This window comes from Dermacentor silvarum, chromosome 9 (assembly GCF_013339745.2).
Source record: "Dermacentor silvarum isolate Dsil-2018 chromosome 9, BIME_Dsil_1.4, whole genome shotgun sequence".
Lineage (NCBI taxonomy): Eukaryota > Metazoa > Arthropoda > Arachnida > Ixodida > Ixodidae > Dermacentor > Dermacentor silvarum.
The window spans coordinates 83,968,871-83,986,940 of NC_051162.1; the positions used below are offsets into that span (position 1 = coordinate 83,968,871).

Consider the following 18,070-nt stretch of genomic DNA (forward strand, 5'->3'; position numbering starts at 1 on the left):
CACAAGTTCATTGACCCAAACACTTCTACATGAATAAATCTCGTATCCAAACATATTGTACAATACTTCAAATAACTTATACATTCGTGCTACTTCACTGTTTTCTCTCTACGCACATTTCCGAACACTACAACCTTCCGCATGCCATTCCTAAACGGTATTTCTTTCGTATCCTACCGGTTGTACTTGTTCACTTTTTCCTCCTTTTCCTAAGCTCCCATGCTTCTCTACGTATAGCCCGCTTCCTTCTCTTTCCTCCTCTAGCACATCTCTCGTGCATTTTGGAAGCTCTCTGCCTTAACTTTGGCTTCTTTTTCTTTCTCCTCGACCCGTTCATCTTCTCAAGCACATGCGTTTTGTTACGCTGCTTTCTTCTCCATCTCCTTCGAAGCATCTCCCTGCCCTTATGCGTTCTGTGCAGGTTCTTCCTACCCTTACAAGTTGCCTCTTTTCGACAACTCAGGCACCTATCACCTCTCTCATTGCTCTCGGGGGTTGCCTGACATATCATTCCTGATGCTTGTTTCTCCCTGACACAGGTTTCAATTACTAATGCTCCGTCGTCCCGGGTTGGCGCTACTTTGTCCTCTACTACCTTCTGTTTCTCGCAGCCTAAATGCTTCGTGTCTGGTGCCTGGCTATCCCTGAACTCAACATCACTTATCAGCCCCCTGTCACTCTGAGGTGAAGCTACGTCTTTCTCTATTACACTATGCTGCTCTTTGGTTCTGCACGCCTCTATCGAGATGGCAATCATCCTCTTATCCTTGTTCTTCTGACTCACGACTTCCCCAGTCACGAAATTCTCCTCTACGACTGCAAAGGTGCTCTCTAATCTGCCACCTTCTCCTGGCAACTCTCTCATGTCATGGAACCCTGCTACGCTATCACACCTGTTTTCCATCTCTATCTCGGACTTACACTCTTTCCTTTTCAATGTGTGTGCTCTCTCTCGCAGCATCTCTATCTCTTTCTCAAGAGACTGTCTCTGCTCCTCATACGCTTTCTCCGCTGCAGCATGCTCCACTAATCTAGCCGCCTCACCTACTCGACACCGGCTTAAGGCGCTAGCCCACTCGTTCCTTGCCCAGCCTTGTCCGACCGCTTTTCTCTCAACGTGATGCAAACATGCATCTAAATCGTCTCTACTCTTAGCAGACGGAGCGATCAATTTATTGGGAAAAATCTGTTTTGACCTGGGCGAAGTAGAGTCGGATGACGCCAACCTGGGGGAAATCGACCCCTCGCGAGACCTGGCATTCATCTCTGCCAGTTTTACCTCAAGTTCCAAAATTTCTTTTTTGCTTTTGTGCTGTTCGCGCACTCGTTCATGTTCCTCGCGTGCTCGTTCGTGCTTCTGACGCTCTCGTTCGTGCTCCTTCTCTTTCTCTTGTCGCGTGTATTTAAAAAAACGCCATCGTCTCCTCCTTCGACATATTTAAATCCTTCGCTACCGCCGCCAAACGTTCCCATTCCATCTTTACAACTCCCGAGTATCGATGACTGGGCTGTATCAATCCTGGCAGGCTCGCCAATATTTTGTCACCTTCACTTGGGAGTGCGGAGGGTTGCGTGCATGCGCTACTCTCGATGGAGGAGAGACACGACCGGCGGCACAGCAAACGAGGATTTAATATGTACAGGAACGGTGAACGCACGCGGCACACAACACTAAAACCGAAAGTCAAAACTAAAGGCACGCGAAACTAAAATTGATTCAACAAAAGTCTTCACTTGAACTCAAACAGCAAACTCAGATTAACTACAAACTACTTAAACAGAACTATCTCAGTTTCAGAGCCTCGCTCCGCCTTAAAGTCTCTCGGTCAGTCTTAGCTCTTGCTCGCCAAAGTCTGGCCACCTTGGCCCCGGCCTAACTGCGTCGCAAACAAAACGTGGGCTCTTACGGACCGCCGACTTGAAGCTCCTCTCGTCGGGTCCAAGTCGCATTCATTCGGGGCGTCGTTACTGCCGTAGATGCCGACGACTCGCGTTGCCTCTTTTGTCGGTGGTGAGCTTGTCGGTATCTCGTCGGTGATGCGCTCGTCAACGATGGCGCTCGGCGCTGCTTAGGCCCACCTGGATAGGCCTAGCGTCGGGATGCGTCGCAACCTCTTCGTGAGTGCCGACGTGGCGTCCCGTGGAGAATCGAACGTGCCGGTCTGCCGCGGAAGGGGGATCCTCTCTGGGGTGCCTGGTCCTGCCGTGAGAAGCTGCAGCCCGTCCAGGAGCCTCGCCCGAACTTGCCGAGGTCGACGGCCACACCTTGGACGGCCAGCGTCGCGGACTCAACCAGACCCCCAAGTCTCCCGTCGCCAGAACATAGCTGGAGATGCAACCTTCCTGACCCGGTGCCACGTCGAAACTCAACGGACAGCGCCGTTCATCCCTCGATTATGCCTCGGCTCACGCGCCCCGCGCGCTCGCGCCGTTCCGAACACTGGGCATCGCGTGCTCCTCTTCTTTTTCGCGCCACAGGCGGCCTCTTACATGTGACACATGGCGAGCAAACATGGGTGTCGTGAGGGGATGTGTTGTAAGGGAAGGTAATTTAAGGCATGATGCATTCCAACCAAAGGAGATTGGCAGATACTTGCATCCCCAGCACACCGAACAATGCGTAGTTCAGCCGGTCACTGAGCTCATTTTTCTATGGGTAGTAGGTAACGCGGACTTTCAATACTCCTCTAGCAATTTTCATGCCATCTGAAAAGGTACTTTCGCGTTCAGTACGAACTTGAACGCGAGAACGCGCGGGAAAGTTGGCGCACGTCCTTCTCGCTTTTATTGCGACAGCAATAATACGGACACTCCAGGCACATTTCAGCCGTCGGCGAGCGCCGTATGCTGTATGTGCGAGTGAAAGCGTGCGAAAGTAAGCTGGTGATCGCCGCTGAATCTCGCACACGCAAGGGAGGAGGGTAGTGAGTAGTCTACTTCGCGTGGCCCGGGCGGCTGCGCGCGCCCATCTGGGCTGCAACGCTCACAGCTTAGGCAAGGCCATTTCACGCGGTCGCGAAGGCGAGGCGGAAATACGGTTCCAAGACAATGAGGAGCGACATCAGTTATGGTCATGCGAATAACGCGTGACTGCAATCTCGTGGGGCAAAAAATTCTTGAAAATGCACAATGCATAATTGCATTATGCATTACGTATTGGATGCATAATTCAAAATTATGCGGCGTGCAATCAGTTCACGTTTTCGCTTAGATTCATCCCGTAAAACCCGTACACTCGCGCCTGCGTTTACCCGAATGCCGGACACGCTAAATTCTATCGTGGTAGAATACTTCGGCGTGAAGTGACGGCCGCCAACGCGTAGGTGCTGGCGCCGTTTGGATACCGACAGTCCGATGGGCTGCAGACACTCCGCTCGTCTGCTGCCTTGCAGGGGGGAACGATCTCGCAGCTTCACATATTGCCGGTCGCTACGTTTGCAGCCCACAACGCAACAAAGGCGAACCATGGTGCCCGCGAAAAGAAAGAACGAGACCAACACTGACCGCGCAATTTCGTAAATACGGAGCACGTTTTAATGCAAGCAGACGACACTTGCTGTGTGTCGGAAGTGATGTTACTGTAGTGCTACTTTGTCCTTGTGCATTATTTTTCTGTTACTTTCTTTTTATAGAAACAAATTAACTAGCATCTCAACTAGTATGAGCAACATTTGTTCATCATAATGTTGGAAAAATTATTGATGACGCGCCCTGGGCAGCCATTCGGATAGCTCGCCCTACTGACGCCAAATGGTCAAGTCGCGTCGCTTGGTCAGGGGCGGCTGAAACCCCAGCCGAATGCCGTGCTGCCATCGGTAGGGATGTGCCATTTTAAAGCCTGATTATAAATTACCCGGTCTACGCGGAGCACTAATTTGAGTCAAATAAGACCAGAAGCACCTATTCAAACGCCTCAGTACGTTTGTGGAAAAGGGCTAAAATCGTTTCAGCATTTTAACACCGAAATAACAGATGTGTGTTGGTACGAAGGACACATGGATATGTTACTTCGTTCAAAATCTTGGGGAACCCATTGGTTTAAATTCATGAAAAACTCGCAAGGCTCACCGGTGTAATCGGTGCGGTTATAGAATGAAGTCTACAAATATAGATGGGAGTGCTCACGTGATTGTGACACGATGTTGTGTCGAATGTTCTTACTTACTATACGCTGCATTTGCATGGTCGTGTGCTCAGTATATGAGACGTCATAGCGATGCGATGTGAGCTGGCGGAGTAAACTACTTGGCGCCGCAAGTCTCGAACGACAAATTTTGCCTTTTTTTTTCGCCGTGAAGTTGGCCCCACGAAATGTAGATGGCGTTGCTGTGTCTCCACAAGCCGCTATTTCAGGACGTATGGGCTTCTATTGCACCTTGGCTACCAGGCTTACATATACGTTGGTGTAGATACGGAGGGGGGGGGGGGGGAGGGGCGGGGAGTCGCAGGGTGTGTGCCACTGGGTGTGCAGCAACCGAGGGACCAATTCGCAACGCCCGCACATACCGGCGTGGCGCGATTCTTGTTTCCGAGGCCACACTGGAACTTCGGTAGCGCCACTAGAAGACGCATCGTATTCAGAAAGAAGCGAGAGAGATGAGCGTGGTTACCCCATGGCTTGTTTCTCAGTGTTCACGCGCATCGGCGCACTAGCACTTTCGTGGGCCACGCGCAGGATTTGCAGTGGCGCCACTAGACCGCTCCGAGCGACAGTCCGAGAGCGTGAAGAAGTCGCACTGCTTTATAAGCCTATTACATATCTCATTTCGGCGGTGTAAATACTGGGTATAGCCACATAGATGCAACGCTAAACGCATTCGCTCAACTGTCATCGTGGGTTGGGTTCTGCCGAATTTTTTGTTGCGAGAACCCTGCTTACACGCAATTTTGGGGGGTTGTGTGTTTCAGCGAACACTTTCAAAAATGTTTAAAAGTTGACTGTGGCAGGTAGCACAATTCTAGTTCATGAGCTGGTCTACTCGAAGAGGCGGATATTATTTGCACAAAAAATTGAATTACATAGTCGACTAAGTACCAAAATTAGCTAATTAAATTTCTAACTAATAACCATATGGCCCATATTGCAATTTACAAATTGTAGTCGTGGAGTTCACAAGGCGGATCCACTAGTAATGAATTTTCATGATCACACCAGTTTCGAGATACTTTTTCCCGAACTTTGGGGAGAAATGCATTGGCGTTGCAGTTAGTTTCATAACAAAACGTCGTTTTGTGCATTGAAGCACAAAAGTAACTGGAACGCCAATTTCTGGAATTAATATCTCGACATTGGCGTCATCCTTAGAATTTGTTCCAAGTGGATGGATCCGGCAGATCCCACGCCCTGTGAGAATTTATGTTATGCGAAGCAGTGTGCGGGGAGCCTACCAAGTTAACGAAACAACCATGAGAGCACCAAGACGTAGGCGCCTCTTTCATGAACTACACGATACGCATGTCATGACATTCTTGTCATGAGTCCTCAGGAGTCCCTTTAGCTACACCTAAGAGACCTTAGGGCGAAAGTCTGAGTCATACTCGTGACTATCGTGACCCAGCGAAAAAGATTAACAGTCAAAAGCCACTGAAATGGGTTACGACGTGGGTACTAAGTGAAGGAAACACTAAAGCATGATGGTAGAAGTCCTAGTCATGAGCATGACTCAGCAAAAATGAAAATGACTAATCCAAAAAATACAAGCACTCAAAAACCACTGAAATGGGTTCGTATGGGTTACTAGGTAAAGGAAAAGGCTAAGTTTGTTGGTCGAAATCATATTCATGACCATGACCGAGCAAAAATGACAATGACTCAGCGAAAAAAGATTAACACTCAAAAACCACTGAAATGGGTTCGGACGTCGGTACTAAGTGAAGGAAACACCAAAGGATGGTGGTAGAAGTCATAGTCACGAGTATGACTAAAGCTTCAGGTGCAGCTAAAGGGACCCCTGAGGACTCATGACATAATTGTCACGACATGCGAGTCGTGTAGGTCATGAAAGGGCCGCCTATGTTTTGGTGGTCTCATGGTCGTTTCGTTAACTTGGTAGGCTCCCCGCACACTGCTTCGTATAACATCGATTCCCACAGGGCGTGGTATCTGCCGGCTTTTTTTTCGCTGAGTCATTGCCATTTTGCTGAGTCATGCTCATGACTATTACTTCTACCACCATGATTTAGGCTTTCCGTCACTTAGTACCCACGTCGTAACCCATTTCAGTGGCTTTTGAGTGTTAATCTTTTTTCGCTGAGTCATTTTCATGTTTACTGAATCGTGCTCATGACTATGATTTCTACCAGCACCCTGTAGTGTTTCCGTCACTTAGTACCGACATGCGAACCAATTTCAGGGGTTTTTCAGTGTTAATCTTTTTTGCTGGGTCATTGTCATGACCTACTTGACACGCAAGTCATGAAATAATCTCATGACCTATCACTTATTGTCGTCATACACTCCTGTCATAGTATGCGAATTTTGGTACCTACCAAGTTAACAAAACGACCATGAGAGCACAAAGTCGTAGGCGGCTAGATAGATAGATACTGTCAAAGTAGCAAATGTTCGCCAAGAAATGCTTCGCATTTAATAACTGGTTCACTTCCGGCTACAGTTTGAATGTATGGTTTACGATGACTTCACCTGCTGAAGGATATGCGAGATGTAACAAAAGCGTAACGCCAAAGCACACAGCTGCGTATGCAATGAAATTGTACAGTGAGTGTTTGAATCGATATATTGAAAACCTGCAAGTAGAGACCACATGTTCATGACATACATGTTCATGAAGGAAATTGAAATTCATGTTTTAAAAGGAAAATTTATTTTTGCAGCCTCAGATCATCGTGTGTAATGGGGAATTATTTACAGCATATTGTATGGGTTCATGAAAGAGAAGTGTTCCGTAACTCTGGACCATTTGAAGAAGCACTAAATCGTTAGTTCTGCCAATGCAGATATAGTTGTAGTGTATCAGGATTGCATAGTCAGAATAGAATAAGCGGATTTTTCATTGTGAGGGAATCAACAGGATACATTTAGCGAGGGCACGCGCCGGTGAGGTTCATTAGCAGTTAGTGAGGAACTACCATCCAAATTAGGTGCATGAACGGGTTCGCAGGTGGTGTCCATGGCATGTACCAAAGCGGACACCCTGCTTCTGGCAGCTAATGGTGCAGGCAATGTCGTCCGGGCATCCGGTGCCTTGTCCTGCAGAAAAGTGATGGCGGCGATTTGTGGGCAGATCAGATAACACCCTCGAGTAAGTTATTCCGTCTAAAGCAAATGGGTTCACACGGTCTATTGTGTGGCATCGAACGTGTTAAACAATAATCTCAGAACTCTAGAAATTGATCTGGCTCTGAACTCACACCATACCAGCAACAAGCAATCTTAGCCGGCAACGCCGTTTTGACTAAAAGAACACCGATGCGCCGAGCTTCGTACTCCTGCTCCACAGTACTGCCTGTTGGGGCCTCCAGAATACACGCAGAGAAACAGAACGACCACTTGCCGACTGTGAAGGTCACAACACTGCACAGATATTACCAAGCTCCTAAGGTGCGAGATTGTGCACGTATTAGAACCTCCAGCTCAAATGTGGACAACTCCGGAGGTGTAAAGGAAGTGTACGTTAGGTGTTTATGCCATACCTCTATCGTAGCTATGGGGTTATGTAACTGGACATGAAGACACACTCGCATTAGGCGTTCGAGTATATTATAACCCATAAAACATCACGGCAAGATAAAAACTGGTTTAAAAATAGTAATGGGACAAGTTTTTCAGTTGGGCCCTTTCACTCTGCTTTCGCAGTGGCGTGACTTGTTATCTCGCGTGACCCGTCTGTCTGCCATAGAGCATTCCCAACAAAGGCTCCTGGAATCGGTGCTGGCTCGAATTGATATCTCCATTGCGATTCATCTTGAATACGGTCCGCATATCCTCTCGTGGAGGGAAGCTGTGACGCCCATCGCTTGCAACGCCCCCGATGAAAAGAGCAGGCGTACCTAGAAAAGCAAAAACACCGCATATCCACGGGGTGAATGATGATGAGTGGGCGAAGCTCCGGAGGGAATCATCGGTAAACCGTGAATCATCCGTGTAATTCGCCCAGTCTCGCCGCACTAAATCGAATGATTGACTTCCACCAATGACACGCGCCATATGTGACGTCATTCCTATTTTATAACAGCGCCCTTCATTATAATTGCACTATCTCCCGCTTAAGTGGACGCTAGCACAAACGCGTTAGAAACGTGCAGTACTCTCTAGTAAGGGGGAGAGGCCACAGCGTCTTACGCAGCCGTTTACACATGCCGGAACGTGCACCACGTTTGCCGACGCCATCACATGACTGCTGAGAGAGTATAACCCCCGTATTCATAAACGCTCCTCGACTTGAACTTGACTTGCCACCGCCTTCAACGCGTTTCGAACGCGCTGCCCAAGGCGGTGGCAAGTCAAGTTCAAGTCGAGGAGCGTTTATGAATACGGGGGTAAGGCGGAGAGGCCACAGCGTCTTACACCAGCTTCTTACACGGGCCGTAACGCGCTAGCACAAACGCGTTAGAAACGCGCAGTCTTTCGTTAATGTTGGGTATTTATTGTCATCGTGGTGCGTGTGTCCATGTGCGCTTCGTGGCGTAGTGGTAACCGCCGCGCGTTCGGAAGCGAGGGGTCCCTGGTTCGATTCCGCGCTACTGGACACAACTTTCGGAATTTTTGTAGCGTTAGCTACACTGGCCAATTAAGCCCGTTTCGCGCGGCACATCAAGAGCCATGCTGCGCATGCGCAAGGATCAGTGATGTTACACGGCTTGCGCACCGGAGCCACCGGAGCCGCCACCTCTCGCGCACTCCGCCGCCGCCGCGCGCGGCTCACCGGCGCCGGTCTGCGCATTCCAGAGGAGTGACGTCGTAGCCGTGGTAGACGCACTGGCGCCGGCGCGCGCTCGCTGTCCAGTCGCCGTCTGACACTGCGCCGGAGCCTCTGCGCTTCTGACTGGGGTTTGCCAGTGTGGTATAGCCATGAAGAAGGAGAGCGCAAATGGTGCTCAACAGCGCAGAAGAACGAAGAAGCTTGACTCATCGGATCCCGAAGTAGTTGCCTGGCAATTAGCGGTTGAGCGTAGGAGGAATGAACAGAAGAAGGCTATATACATGTGCCACATAATACGTACACCGCGTGTGTGTCATTGGAGCAGCAGTAAGCATGACAATCAAGCTAATCCTTGACAATCTAGACAACCAGGAAAGCTAAGAATAATCAGCTGAACCTTTGCTAACGCTACGTATATCCTGGCATAGCTGAGCTAAGCCACTGCAACTTTTCTTTAGGCACACACGCACCACGATAACAATAAATACCCAACATTAACGAAAGACTGCGCGTTTCTAACGCGTTTTTGCTAGCGCGTTACGGCCCGTGTAAGAAGCTGGTGTAAGACGCTGTGGCCTCTCCGCCTTACCCCCGTATTCATAAACGCTGATGGCGTCGGCAAACGCGGTGCACGTTCCGGCATGTGTAAACGGCTGCGTAAGACGCTGTTGCCTCTCCCCCTTACTAGAGAGTACTGCACGTTTCTAACGCGTTTGTGCTAGCGTCCCCTTAAGCGGGAGATGGTGCAACTATAATGAAGGGTGCTGTTATAAAATACGAATGACGTCACATATGGCGCGTGTCATTGGTGGAAGTCAATCATTCGATTTAGTGTGGCGAGACTGGGCGAATTACACGGAAGATTCACGGTTTACCGATGATTCCCTCCGGAGCTTCGCCCACTCATTATCATTCACCCCGTGGATATGCGGTGTTTTTTTTCATAAAAGTAGACGTGGCTACCTACTACGACGACGACGACTACTAGTACTACTACTACTACTACATACTACAGAGGAGGGACAGACCCACACCCTAAGGAGCTTCGCCCCTAAAAAAAAACAATTACTTTCGCCGTCTTGCCCGGGGTGTTGATGAAGGCCGGACCGACCCCGGCCGGCCGACACGCTGCAATTAAATGTGTTTGCTGTTCTATGTGTGCCTGCACTTTGTTTATTTAATAAACACCGCGCCCAAAGAACGATGTCTTTCATATATATATATATATATATATATATATATATATATATATATATATGGTGGTGCCTAAAGTGAATCATCAACATTTGAATGTTTGACCTTCGTTTAACTAATTAGGCGGAATACAAAAATATCTTCAGGAGCGCCGGAAGACAGCACAGCATTTGTCGTTGGTTTCACCGAGCTGCGGTTAACCACGTTATGAAAATCCTTGTTTCAAGTTACGTCAAACACCGTGTATATATATCACCATCAGCAGCAGCACCCTATATTTTATGTCCACTGTAGGACGAAGGCCTCTCCCTGCGATCTCCAATTACCCCCGTCTTGCGCTAGCGTATTACAACTTGCGCCTGCAAATTTCCTAACTTCATCATCCCATCTGGTTTTCTGCCGACCCTGACTGTGCTTCCTTCTCTTGGTATCCATTCTGTAACCCTAATGGTCCACCGGTTATCCATCCTACGCATTACATGGCCTGCCCAGCTTCATTTCTTCCGCTTAATGTCAACTAGAATATCGGCTATCCCCGTTTGTTCTCTGATCCACACCGCTCTCTTCCTGTCTCTTAACGTTAGTCCTAAGATTTTTTAATTAGTCCATTAGTCCGTTAGTCCCATAAAGAGCTCAGCGCTTGTCATGGCTTATCAAGCGTAAGGCGGCCTACCTGTCTCTGGCACGCAGTCAGCGTGAAAAGCTCATGGACTGCTGTATGTTAAAACCTATATCCGCACCCTAGGCACGGAGAAGGGTATTAGTATGGGCAGTCTATGCTGCTCTAGATCAAACAATCATTTTGTATAGTTTTACTTGCTGTGAGTGCAAGCGGGTTTGAAATTAATCTTCTGTGCAGAATCTGCGCCGCATAAACTTTATACAGTAAGTGTGCCAGTGAAAAAATATAACTTTTACAGCGAAGCTGCTAAGGGCTTGGTTCCCAAGGATCGTGTCCGCGTGTAGAAAAAAAACTTTCGTCATCAGCAGTGGCTTTGGCTGCATGTGCGTGGGGTTTGTCTCCATAGTTTTGGCAAATAAAGTTTGCCGGTTATTTATTCACGTTTTTTCTCGACAAGTATGAGACGCTGGTGGGAACGCCACCAGTCTTGCTTCGTTTAGGTTCTGGTCAAATATTATGGCAGACATTATGATTAAATTTCAAGTCTTGCAAAAAGAGCCAGTTCGGCTGTGTCTATATTGCGAACATGCGGTATACGCAGATTTAATCTGCTGAAAACTTATGCGAGATGTGAGAAAATCGCAACCGTTGAGCACACAGCTGCATATGCAATGAAGTTGGACAGTGCCCGTTTGAATCGGTATCTTTAAAATCGCCAAGTCGCAAACCGCCGCATTAAACACATGTTAAAACTGCAAATTGTAATTCATGATAGGAAAAGAAGCATTCGTTTGTGGAGTTTCAGATCCTCCTGTGTTCGGTGAAATTGTTCACAGCAAACTGTTTTAGACCAAGTAAGAGAAGCGTTTCGGTAACTCTGGAACATTTGAAACACCATTACAACGTTCGTTTGCCAGATGCGAGTAAGTTGATAGTGTATTTAAGATGATAATTAGGTTGAAATAAGCGAATGTCTCATTGTGACAGTAAACACCACACATTCAAGAGCGTACGAATAGGCAACGTTTATTGCCAAGCAATGGAGGACTTCCATCAAAATTAGGTGCACAAACAGATCATTAGTCGAGCTCCAACGCACGCGCCTACACCGAATCCTTTGAGATGGCAGCTTCGGGTGCAGGCAGCGAGGTCTGGGCATCCGGTGCCTTGACCTGCAAAAAAGTGAAGATGGTTATTTGTAGTCACGTCAGCTAAATCTCTCAAGTAAATAATGCTGCTAAAGCAGATGTAATCACAGGGTGTCCTCGCAGAAAGTTTTCTAATTACGAAATTGCAATATCTTGAAACACCTAACACGGTAAACAAAATATAGAGCACCCCAGAAATGCTCTAGCTAGGAGGTACAGCACCGACAAGCTCTCACAGCCGACCCCGCTGTAAAGGAAGGTTTTGGCGATGGGCACGCGGTCGTCCTCCTGCAACACAGTACTACCTTTTTGACGAAGCGCACATGGTTTTCTTATATCACAATAGTGCCTGTAGCGGTCCCTAGAAGACAAGTGGGGACACCACCGCTTGCAGACGGAGTTAGTCACAAAACTACACAGATATTACGAAGCTCTAAAAGTTCTAAATTGTAAAGTTTTTGGAACCTGCAGCTCCTCAATGGACAACCCACTGGCGAGAAATCGGCGAGGCGGGCTCGTTGGTTGCTGGATCTCCCTTCATGTTTGCAGCGCAGAAGTGAGAAGCACCTACACAGAAGGAAACAAGTAGACTGGGCAAGCGCTCGACTGAACAAGTTCTGGCCAGGGATCGTCCAGTATACTTGTTTGCTTTTGTATAAGTATATTCAAATACGCGCTGCAAACATGAATGCGAGAACCCCAAAGACATACATGAGGTGTAAATTGGTTGCTATAATCCTAGCCACTGTCCCAGCTAATGGGTTTTGGCTGCTAAAAATAAGGACGTGCTCATCAAATATTCGAGCGTTATTGCCAATAAGAATACGAAAGCACAAAAAGTGGTTAAAAATGTTGTACTGGGACAATATTTTCAGTTCACGCCTGTCACTGTGGCAGGGCATATGCACCGCGAGCTCATCTAATCGTTGTTTGCTCAAAGTGACATCATCCCCATAGTGAATGCTCAAGAATACGGTTTGTTTCTTATTGTAGTGTTGGTAATCTATTGAACCTACTATTTACAAGGCCCCTGATGGACAAGGGGACATCATACGCGTAAGAAATTGCTTACAGTAATGCTCCACACGTGAAAGGACGTTTAGGTACCTAGGAATGTGTTTATATTAAGTCTGTTGTCTGTAAATGGTAGTAAAGAGAAGTTGTGGAAAATTTATATATTACCGAGCCTATCTCCAAGGAAGAGTTCAGAAAAAAATTGCTCATATAGACCCAGCAAATTAATTTATTACTAAAACATTCGTAAATTGTTGGAACTTTTATATACACAGAACAGGTGTAGCGTTTATTGCAGTCACCAAACGTTCTGAAATTCCGTAAATAAGGTGAGAATTAGTCGCATGTTTGTTTACAGATATCTTCACAATATAAAAGTATCCACCTTCCATATACTTGACGATTTCAATGTTACAATGGTGCAAGGATGTGTCAAAAGAAGCGCAACCTATTGCTCTGGCCAATGTATATTAGCGCAAATGTTCAACATGCCAGTAAACAATCATTCGCTGGGCGAAATGATTGAATATTATTCAGCAAGGAGCAAAATTTTTGGTTCTCAAGAATTTTGTGTCCATATTGAGATGCGACGATACATTACCACGCAAGAATCTTGCGTTGATCTGGGTAAATTATTTTTGAATGTAAAATTTCAAAAGCCATCAATACACTACGAACGAGCGGGATGGCGTCTGCAGCTGGGTTTATTAGTGACGGCATCCTGCTGCTATCGTTTATGTCGCACGTAAATTCATTATAGTGTTTAAATGCTCATCAAGACGCCAAAATAAAATATAGAATACGGAAAAAAGTTATAATCACTGAACAACACACAAGAAATTCTTGCAGATGGGAGATCTGACACAGACTTTTCTGGTGCATATTTTTAGGTAATAACTATTTCAACGGTTGATAATAAAGCCGGCTTCTTTCTTCGTAATACTTGATTTGAATGTCAAATGTGTTACACCACACACACACATGCGCCTTTTTATACTTACCGTCTCCACTGCGCCTGTCGTCGCGTCTGTCTTCTGCTGCAGTGATCATGGCAAGGAACGCTGCGGAAAGGTAGGGGCACAAGAAAAGAGGGAAAAGTTCCCAAGAGAACCAATGTTTTCCAAGCAGGTATAGACGACTCGCACTGACGTAATCCTACGCGCCATATACGTGAACCAACATGGTGAGCAGCTGCATCTGTAGCGCCAAGTGCAAGCTATCTGCAGCTTCAACTAATGCTAAAGAAGAAATCACCAGTCAATAACATTGCTTCTAATAGGGTGACATGAGAGACTATCCATTCATGTAAATATATTGTGGAATCTCACCGCTACCATCGCTGCACCTCCATTGGTGCTTGCATTTTCTGCTCTCTAACACTCTTGTGTGTCTACTTTCTGCTCCGTGTTCAGTAGTGAATATTGTATTTATTTTGGAAATGCTTTTGTCACTGATATAATGCAATGCAGTACCATTTGACACGATCCACTTACCTGCTAATACTGCAAGGAGCAAAAAGGTAGACGTGAATCTCATGTTAGCAGTGAGCCTGACTTCGTTGCCTGTAGAGACAAAGGGAATTAATTGTACATCTCCTGCGACACACAAAACACAGCTCACATAGATCCAAAACTGGAAGTGCGTGTTGTGTTCTATATACAATCAGTGCGCTCAATCTTTTTATGCAATTTTAAAAGATTTGTAAACCTGTCATTTTCAAAAAATTGCGTGTGCTTCTGTAGCACTGCTCCTTTACGTTACCGCTATCACTATAGCTCATATGCGGTATTTTGTGTACGGGACACTACACCTAACGAGTGCGGCTCATGTGTGTGGAACGATAGCAGACGACTGCACAATGATTACAGGAGAGGAAACATTATTACATACGAGCGTTTGTATACCATGATGCGGCGAAACGTCACCGCATTTGTTGTCAGTGTAGTATGAAGTACTTGCATGTAGAAAGGAAGGCCACAATTAAATCCCCTCTCGCTATGTGCGCGCTGTTGCTTTAAACTATTTGGAACAGCATAACAAAATGGTGAAGGTTATCCCGGCAATGTTGCTACTTTGAGAACAAAAAGCTTAGTGACTAATTTCCTGGTACACCTTATCCAGGATTTCTCACAGGACTCTCTTGCACACATCGTGTAAAGCCAATCAAATGACTCTTGCTATGTATCAAAATCATAAAACCTATACTTTTAATCGTAGCTTTTAATACTAAGTTTTCAGAATAACGGTGTTCATATTAGTTGACCATGTCAAGTTCGCGCAGTAAAAGCTTCACAGAGGACACGTATAGCAGAAGACAACGCACTACTAATGGAAGGTCCTTCGAACGAACACGAGGTAGCAAAGTATAAAACCGAAGATGGATATTATGTATTGACTGCCCCCAGAGATACGAAGTACCTACCTTGAGCAAAACAATGAGAGTATTCAACCAAGTCGTTAGTCGTACGACAGCTGCAAGTCTGACAAAGACACGAGAGCAGATCTGTTTTAAATCTCTCTTTAGGCAGGACGTTGAGGTGCACGTGGAGAAAAAGTTTGGCGTAGCTGTTTACCTGACGAAGTGTGTGCGGTTGAACGTCTTTGCTGTCAGCTAACCAATGTCCGTCACGCTGATTTAAACCCTGAAGCGTCGAAGACTTGCAGAAAAATACACCCAAAAACAGGAAACCGGATATATATGTATATATTTTAAAGGCAGCGTTTATTTATATGCATGACAAATTTGCGATACGCTTAGGGCTTTATTCATCCTGCTTCCGCAAAATTGAGTGGGAATATATTTTTGTACATGTGCTCAGGGACCACTTTTAGTAAATTCTTGCACGACGTTTGATACTAATTTAAATACTGTTCTACGATGCACTGGCACAAAACTCAGTAATGCCAAACGCACACAGGAATTGCTGTCGCAGTTGCTCTTAAAAATGTTTTTTCTTTACAACTACAACGCAAGCGCCCAATGCATTTCCATTAAATCTACAACGCAGGCTTTGCAGTGGCGTCGCTAAATGGCTCTGAGTGCCAGTAGGAGAGCTCGAAGGAGACGTCGCACTGCCTTACACGCCTCATCCCTAGCTCGTTTCGAAGGTGGCAATACTGTACGTCACCACATAGACGAGGTGCTAAACGCATGACCCTCAACTGTCACCGTGGCATTGGTTCTGCCGAACTTTTTTTTTGCGATTGCCCTGCTCACACGCAGTTTTCGGTGGTTGTGTATATATCTATGTGCCTATGTATGTGTATGTATGTATGTATGTATGTATGTATGTATGTATGTATGTATGTATGTATGTATGTGTGTATGTATGTATGTATGTATGTATGTATGTATGTATGTATGTATGTATGTATGTATGTATGTATGTATGTATGTCTCCCACAGTTTCCCCGCCAATCTAGATCACTAGATTTTTTATGGCTGAATGGTTAATGCATCGGGCGGTTGTGCTGAAGGAACATGCTTCGAAACAAAACATCGGACCAACTTGGGTCAGTTGGTATGTGACATGTGTACCTGTGTGGCTTCAACGAACCGTGGGGCACTGGGGCTGCGGAACTGGGTATGTGCCATTTAGTTTGTAACACCCTTCAATGAATCTCTTTCACGCCGACTTGGAGCAGTCAACTTGGGTTATGGGCTACGTGCCGTTTCAGTGCACCTCTTTAACGTCAAATCGGGTAACTCTGTAACTAGGTGCCACTTTTCAATTGGAAAAAAAACGTGTTTAGCATTTCTCTGCAGCTTGGGCGGAATTGAAGGCGCGTCATATACCGGGTGTTTCTATGGAGACTTTAGGTATTATTTAAAATATAGTTCGGATTGCAGAGCGCGCGAAGCTGGAACTAGGGGTCCGCAGCCAGCGCAAAGACGTCTTTCTGTTAGGCCACTCAGCAGCTGGCAGCCAGCGCGCTGCTACAGCGTGGAGTGCGGAGCAGCAGCTCACTGATTACCCTTTGCTGGGTAATGCAAGCTGAAAGTCGCCTCGGGGGTGCGGCTTTGCGCTCGTTGCAGCTTCTCAGTTGCGGTTTCGTGCGCGGGTAACCCCTCTTTTTTTGCATGTCCAAAACTTGATATGGCTTGTACGGAGAGATCGCTTCAACTTCCTGATTTCAATGAGCCCGACGAAACTAAAAGTTTAGGAGGTAATTAGTCATTCTACAGCGAAGCTGTTAAGGGCTCACTCTTCGATGGTCGAGTGCGGCAATAGAAAAAATTACACCATCTTCCCGTAGGGGAACCCTGAGTAGTATGCGAAGCAGCCATGGGGTCGACTCAAGTACCCATTAGTTTTCAGTTAGTCGTTTCCGTTAGGTTGAGGTACGTAGCTACCGGCTTCGCGAGCCCGAAGTTCGGGATCGGCCTGTCGCCGCTGCCGTTTCGTGGCAGCGGCTCGAGACCTCTTTCTCCGCGGCGCTGTCCACGGCGCTGACACTGGCGTTGACGCTGCCGCTGTCCGTGGCACTCATCGCGGCGCTGCGGGAGGAGAATGAGAGGAGTGGAGCGCGCGTCATTATAACGCGAGCTACAGTGGCGCCCCCCAGTGGAGTATGCAGCGCCTACCGTCGCGCCTCTAACCTAAGCTGCTTCGCATTATAGCGCGCGGAGCCGCAGGTGTTGCCATTCGTTGCGCAATCCCGAGAGGAGAGGAGCGTCGGAGAGGAGAGAAGGAATGCCGAGAGGAGAGATGAGACAAGGAGAGGAGAGGGATGAGGATGCGCATGCGTAGTGCATGTGTGGACGCCGCACGGTGGATGGATGGAGGGGGGGGAGGGAGGGAGAGAGTGACATAGCCCCGACCATAAGCTGCTTCGCATCTAAAAAAGTTGTCGCAGTTTCACCCGAAGGACGAAGCATCAATTGCGATAGCAACTTAGTAGAGAGCTATACGGAGTAAGGATAGTAGTTTTATCTGCTGTACAAACTTGGACATGCAGCAGCACCGGCAACACACAGCACTGTTGTCGACGCCGTCGGCGTTTTGCCCGCGTTCGCACAAAATGCGTGCGGCGTTGGTCGCGCTCTATAAAAAGCTTTCATTGGCCGTATGCTGTATATGTGAGTAAAAGAGCGCGAGGGCGCGGGACGCGCGCTTTCACGGGGAGCGAACGCACGGCGGAGAGCAAACACGACTTCCCAGTGAAAGGGGAGCAGTGTGCGAGGAGGGCATCGAGGCACGCTAGACTGC

General features: G+C 47.2%; 2 long non-coding RNA genes across 2 annotated transcripts in view; both read right to left on the bottom strand.

Moving 5' to 3' along the window:
• Nucleotides 1–6,801: 6,801 nt before the first annotated feature.
• LOC125940416 (uncharacterized) overlaps nt 6,802–18,070 on the bottom strand; it is a 39,293-nt gene continuing 28,024 nt past the window's right edge. Inside the window, exon 3 of the long non-coding RNA XR_007463639.1 lies at nt 6,802–7,210. This is a non-coding gene — a long non-coding RNA (uncharacterized LOC125940416). The remainder of the gene's footprint in view (nt 7,211–18,070) is intronic.
• On the bottom strand, nt 11,713–15,372 carry LOC125940417 (uncharacterized). The gene is made up of 4 exons (XR_007463640.1): nt 15,283–15,372; nt 14,354–14,422; nt 13,862–13,921; nt 11,713–11,870 (listed from the first exon to the last, which is right to left on the bottom strand). It is a non-coding gene; the product is annotated as an uncharacterized LOC125940417 (long non-coding RNA).